Source organism: Rhynchophorus ferrugineus, unplaced genomic scaffold, assembly GCF_030347505.1.
Source record: "Rhynchophorus ferrugineus isolate W39M unplaced genomic scaffold, kcgeb_rfMv2 rfM7, whole genome shotgun sequence".
Classification (NCBI taxonomy): domain Eukaryota; kingdom Metazoa; phylum Arthropoda; class Insecta; order Coleoptera; family Curculionidae; genus Rhynchophorus; species Rhynchophorus ferrugineus.
In genome coordinates, this window is record NW_027472586.1 from 1,400,330 (window position 1) to 1,407,592 (window position 7,263).

Sequence of the window (7,263 nt, forward strand, 5' to 3'; positions counted from 1 at the left end):
GCTGCTGTATGTGCACCTGATATTTGATCCAGTATAATGATTCTTGTTTTTAATATTTACTTTTTTCTTTTCTTATTATTTACTGTATGTAGTTGGAAATGTCAGAAGCAGAAAATAAATAAAAAGATAAAAAGTGATTCTGACCAAAAAACGCAGATATTGAACAGAGACAGGTTGTTTTCTTCTGTTAAATGCAACACACTTATTTGTAAAGTTAACATATCGAGAGAAACTAGAAACAACAAAAATATATTTAACTAAATATCACTGTAGGATTATATGATGATAAAATTCCTTCAATTTAAGACATTTCATGATGCTGTCTTATCAAGAATGGCCAAACTAGTAATTATAAATCATTTTACCTTTCCAAGAATGGTCTACTATTATCGGCAACATATTTGACTCCATGAAGCGTGGATAGTTCGAGGAACATATGAATCTCTACCTTCCAACTAAGCTTCAGGTAGTCGTAAAATGTATCAATTTTTTTCCAAGCACCTTTACACTCTTCCCAGATTCTGTTCATAGTTGTGGTTATATGTTCCATTAAATTCTGTAAAAAAATTAAACACTTATTGTAAATGTGTATAGAATAGATATATTATTGAGGGATATTCAAGTTATATGAAGCTTAGGGTGCAGTGGTGGATATTAAACTTTATTTATTGTTAACTGTTGTCTTGTATGATTCTTTAATTAGTTATATGTATGTGTCATAACAATTTTGAGTTATATAAGCTCAAGATGATAGAGATAGCCAAGCTGCTAACTGTGTCGCGGTAAGATTTTCTTAGAATTCATTGTTTTTTATAAGTTTTATTATTTGCGGGCCAACAAAAATGCCTTCATTTAATTTAGTACCACTTAATTAATTTTCAGAAAATAGTTTTCAAATACAAAAATCCTTTATTATAATTATACATGACCTTGACAAAATGTTTTGTTAAATGAGGTTTTATATGTATGGAACAAGAGGTTCATATTTGTCTTGACTGATTTACCACAAACAAGCTCAGTTCTTTTTGGACAATCGCTAACTTCATAGTAGTTTTTGGTCTGTTTACTGTCTCACAAAAACAGAAAACAACAATAATTCGTGAAACCTACCTGTAGTCCAAGTAATATAGCATCTCATTTTAAAACAGTACAAACTTTACAGTTGTATTCTTTGTATTTGATTAAGTCAAAAATTAGTTTCAGGTTTTTATTTGTTTCTTTTGAAATCACTGAATATGCAATAGGTATAGGAAGGATATATGATTCCGTTATGGAGTAATACAGATTTTAAAGGTAAATAGTATTCACATTCTTACTAAGGAACGTGACGTGTTAGAAAACCATATCTGGACAATGTTTTTATCAATGGAATAAGGAATTAAAAACACCTAATTTTATTTACGTAAGAAAAAATATGTCACAAAGTGATATTATAGTTATAATCATGTTATCAAAACTAGTTTCTTCGTTACAAATCACCAGGATAACGATGACCATATCAACGATTATTACACCAATAAAAAATAATGACCGTCATACGTTCAGCAGTTTGTTTATCAACGAAAAAATCACCATCCCCCCAATAAATCAGGGTTAGTTAATTAGGTTAAGTAACACCGTTGGTGCCGCTTTCTTTTCACATAGCGCAGGAATATAAACGCAACCAATATCGTGAATAATGGCCGACCATTTATCTTCGGATGCATACATTTAAGAACGTTTAGGATCGAGTTCGAATTTGAGTAAAACGGTAGTAAATTTCCCGGCTATGTCTTGGAACGGTCCTCTTTGGGCCATACAAAGAGGCGACACGGAGGTAATTCCCGCTAAAATATACCTTTTTATCTACTATTAATGTCGTTTATATGTAATTTTGGAAGTAGAGTCGCAGTGGGATGATTCTACCCAAGCTATTTCGCCCAGGATGAGAAGTTTTATTGCCCCGCTGTACGTTGTAATAAAAAATTCGCGTGAGTTATTCTTTGGTTTTTGGGTGGGAGATATTTTAATGATAAGATTCAATCTTATTATATAGTCGTTTCGGAATAACAGCGAACTCATGTCGTCCGAATTTATGAGACCGTATTGTTGCCGCATCATCTTTTATTTTGGCTTTGACTATAAGTTATTAAATATAATTTATTTTAATATCGTGGTACATCTCATGCATATGTTATCAATTAACTTAGACTACAGTTAATCATACAGCCATAATAATGTATTGCCTAGGGTTGTTTTTTAACATTTGCACTGGACTGCATGTTAAATTGAAAAAGCTTTTACCCCATACGCCCTTTCAGCTGCTGAAATCGTACCTCACAGACAGAAATTTTATTGTCAAAAAGGGTGACGAATACACTGACCTACACCCAATATATTCGGGTGTTCCGCAGGGCAGTGTTCTTGGTCCATTATTATATCTATTGTATACAGCTGACTTCTCGACCTCAAGAAGCATTACTGTTGCAGCATATGCTGACGATACAGCGGTTTGATCAACACACGAGTATCCAATATAAGTCACAAGAAAGATCCAGCTTCATTTTAACAAAGCCGAATTGTGGTTGAAAACGTGGCGAGTCAAAGCAAATGAGACAAGATCTACCCATATGACATTCACCCTTTGTAGAAGAATACGTATCTCAGTAAATTTGAATAATCATGAGCTTCCGCAAGCAGACAACGTTAAATATCTGGAAATGCATTTTGATCGACGTTTGACATGGAAAAAACATAGTGACAAAAAGCAAACATCATGGGCTTAAACTAAACCAAATCTATTGGCTGATGTATCATCACCAAATGTATCATTAGATAACAAGGTTTTACTGTATAAGTCAAAACTTAGGCCCATTTGGACCTATGGTATTGAACTGTGGGGTACTACTACTAAATCTAACATATATATCCTTCAGAGGTTCCAGAATTAAGTGTTGCGAGTCATCGTCGATGCCCCTTATTACGTGCCCAATAAACTGATTCAGCGCGATATCCCCATAGAACCCATAACCAGTGTGGTTCGGAGTGTTAGTTCGTAGTATTCTGAAAGTCTATTAGTGCATCTCAATGCTCTGGAAAAACAGTTAAATGTGCGCGATGATAGTGAAGGAAGTAGATTCAAACGCAAACTACCATACGAACTGATTAATAATAGATGCATAGAGTGAGATTTAATAATCTCTAGAATAAGTTAGAATAGTTCTTAGAACAAGTTAGGATGGACTTTGAAATAACTTTAGTATCTAGAATAAGATTTAGATTATAAGTTATACAGCAGATCACTGACTGAAGTGATCTTCTAAATGTCAGGATGGTTATATCATATAATAATATTTATTGCCTACCGGTAGATTAATAAAAAAAATTTAGATGACCTGGGTTCGGGCTTTACTGTTTTATTGAACGGACTGTATGTATGATTAAAATACGCTTTTGTATTCCAATTACAAATAGCGAAAGAAATTACCCAAAGCAGGACAGCAGATTCCACCACAACATCCTTCCTGTTTCTTGAAGTTTCCTTTTACGCTCCTCGCGAATAACTCAATCAAAAACGCGCCTTCTCGCTGTAGCGCCACACGAAGTTTTGGAAATATTGGACGCGATTTGACGTCCTCCTAGCGCGACGAACTACGTCGTCGGCGATAGAGCGAATGACGTCGTAAAGTCGGGATGACGCGTCGAAAAAGGGACCGGAGTGACGCTCGGCGTCTTTTATTTATCCTCTCGAAGCGCCGTCTACGGATCCGATGCATTTTTTACGATCGTTTTTGTATACAACACGGCTTTACTGCCATTTTAGATTCGGAATGGGGCAAACAGCAATGCGGACCGACGGCGCGGTGGCGGAGAGGCGGAGGAAAGGATACTCGACACCGAACAGCGATAAAACCCGGACGAGCGACGGAAGATTGAAATAAAAGCAATATTGTTTCAGTTAGTTAGGGTGTAATGATGAAGTGTTACCGTGGGAAAAAGATTGTTATATTTAACAGTGCCAGAATATATATATATATGCCATATATATATATATATATATATATATATATATATATATATATATATATAAATGAATATAAATATATAAATGAATTTCTGTTCGTTAGTCTCGTTAAACTCGAAAACGGCTGGATCGATTTGGCGAATTTTGATTCTGAAATACTTGTGGGGATCCGTGGAAGTTTAATATGGTGAGAAAATAAGAAATAGATGCGAGAAAAACGAGTAAAAACAGCAATTTTGTTTTTCCAAATTGTCACTGTCAACATTAATCTCCTCGCAGAAAGGAACGACATTTATAGATGGTACCGGAACTAAAAATTTTCTTAGGATTGAATTAGAAAAACGATTTATTTGAAATGTTCAAAGAGCGTTGGATCGTCTACCATCTGACAGCTATAACATCATCATCAGACCTGACAAAACAACTGCCAGTGAGCACGCGAGGAGGTTTAATTCAACGACAATCAACGAAGTCGTTACTGTTATTATCGGAGAGAATTTGTAAGATATGTGTAGACGATATGAGGTTAACTAAGTCTTGTAGTTATCAACCAAAAACGTCTTCATTATATAAAGAAACTGATGATGTAAAAAAGCATCTGATTTTTTCTAATTTTACTAATTCAATATGGGTATAAACATGTATAGAAACAAGAAGAGAATTGGAATTATATGAAGAAGAAAGGCTAAAATTATAGATCTATATAATCCAAATCCATTTGAAGCCATTACATTGCCTGATGAAGCAAGATTTATCTGTGAGTTATTATTTTCATTTATTAATAACAATAAAGGCTTATATTTCTCAAATAAATATCGTTCAGGTTTTACACCGTCACCATCTCTGTTTTATACAGTTTTCATGATTTTTTTAAAAACTTTTTTTGACAAATTTTGTTGTAATATAAAAATGCACACACAATAATTTGTATCTTTCTACTGGACACTCCGTATATTGAAAACGTAACATTGTATGTCGACGAGTTTGTATTACTTCTAAAATAACAGTGAAACACGTCATCACCACGTCGAATGTATTGTAATTCCTATTGCAGTTTGTAAATTCGTTTTAAAATCAGATAATATTTTCCTTCTCATTTTATTCCAGTTAAAAAGAGATACAGTACTGTCTGATGCGTCTGAATATGTACTCAAATCAGTATATAAAATTCGTCTAGTTGTCTTCAAAACATTAGTGATACTAATTAGAGGTTTTACATCAGAAATCGTTGTTTTGGCGCTTTGATTGTTAAGCTGATTTTTTTATATGTTTTAAAAATTGAATTCTTTTAAAAGTACTGTCTGTAAAGTTCCATTAAACCTCTTCGTACTTTACCTTTACAGCATCTAAATCCTATATTATTCAAAAGGGCATGAAGGGATGTTCTGCATCACTCAAAGAGACACATATCTCTAAGCTTTCTACGCATACTTTCCATACTAACAGTTTCCTCCGAAATAATTGTGTTAAATTATATTTTAGAGACCGTACCCATACTAATATTCAGTGTAGTAACTGCAGCAACTTAATGTTTAGTATGGAGAAAATGATGAGAGTGGAAACATATAAAGGTGAGTATATAAATAATATATAATAATTGTAGGAATGAGGTGAAGAAGAGGTGCTAAAAGGGAAATTGAAAAGTCCCAGGCCTGACACGTAGATGGCGTTACTAGAATTAAATCCATATGTTGTTCAGTTAGCCCTAACCCTCCAAATATGCGTGTATAAATTTGACAGCTGTCGGATCATTAGTTTGTGAATTATTGCATTTTCAGTGAAGCAACTTGTGTTATTGTGAAAAAAATGGATAAAAAGGAATTTCGCGTGTTGATAAAATATTATTTTTTGAAGGAAAAAATACAGTTGAAGCAAGACTTGGCTTGATTCCGACGTTTCTGGACACTGCCCCAGGAAAATCAACCATCAAGGATTGTTATACTAAGTTTAGACGTGGTGAAATGAGCACGGAAGATGGTGAACGCAGTGGTGGATGCCCAAAAGCGGTTGTTTTAAAAGGATATTGAATTCCCATAAATTGCAATTGAATGAAATAACAGACACTATAAAGATATCAACTGAACGTGTATAATTTTCATTGACTACCTTGAAAAAGGAAGGACCATCAACAGCGACTATTACAGCTAACAGAATTGGAATTATATGAAGAAGACTACCTTGAAAAAGGAAGGACCATCAACAGCGACTATTACATAGCGTTATTAGACCGTTTGGAGAACGAAATCGCCGAAAAACCGCCGCATTTGAAGAAAAAGAAAGTGCTGCTAAACCAAGACAATGTACCTTGTCAAAAGTCAGCGAAAACGATTGCAAAAATCCATGAATTGGGCTTCGAAATGTTTCCTCATCCACCGTATTCTCCAGATCTGGCCCCCAGCGACTATTTCTATCACCCTTGAAGGGAATTATGTTGAGTAAAAAAAAATACCTTTGCCAAAAAAAAATGTGTTTTACTATGGTAGGCCGGGGACTTTTCAATTGACCTGGTATGTTTTAACGTTGAAATGACATTTAGCGTGTTGATATTATTACCTTAAAATATAAAACATTTCAAGACATACAAAACAGTCTTAACAAAGACAGTACTTGGTTAGATAAATCAAGAAAAATAATTAATATCAAATATAAATAACATAAAATCAATTAAAGTATTTAAAATGTATATCTAACTTTACCACTGCAAAATCAACTCCGAACCGTCTTCGGCGTCTTCCAAAACGTATTCCTTCAATTATCCATTTTTTACGAAACATTTACTCCCCAAATAATAAACAGACAATCGCATAACAACTACAACACGACAAAGCACGGGTCGGTATTGGTTCCAGCTTTATTATATCGTGACGGCGAGGGGGAGGAAGGGGGTGGCGGGAAGTTGGTGATGATCGAGGCGAGAGGGGAGGCGTATTATCACGCAAATACCATTACTATCTTTCGATCTCCATTTATCTTTTCAATGGGTATTTTGTGGAGGGATAATGGAATAAAACAAATAGACGAATGGCGTTTTGAATTCAATAATAATATTGCGTGTTGGAGAAATGGATATGGAGATATATGGGACGTATATACAGAGTAGAAAATGGTATGGTACGTTTTTGTTCTCGTTTTTTTAAAGACTAATGTGTCCTGCCTTTTTTTTATTGGCTAATTCTACCTGAGTTAAGTTCTTAAAATAGCACAGTTCTTGATGGACATTTTCTATAAGAAAGCACAGGAATCAAATCATAGTTTCTGTT

At 34.3% G+C, this 7,263-nt stretch overlaps 1 long non-coding RNA gene across 1 annotated transcript; it reads right to left on the reverse strand.

The window, feature by feature from the left end:
- Nucleotides 1-275: 275 nt before the first annotated feature.
- On the reverse strand, nt 276-6,799 carry LOC143199900 (uncharacterized). Its single transcript, XR_013006578.1, has 3 exons — nt 6,700-6,799; nt 366-556; nt 276-294 (listed from the first exon to the last, which is right to left on the reverse strand). It is a non-coding gene; the product is annotated as an uncharacterized LOC143199900 (long non-coding RNA).
- Between the last annotated feature and the right edge of the window lie 464 nt (nt 6,800-7,263).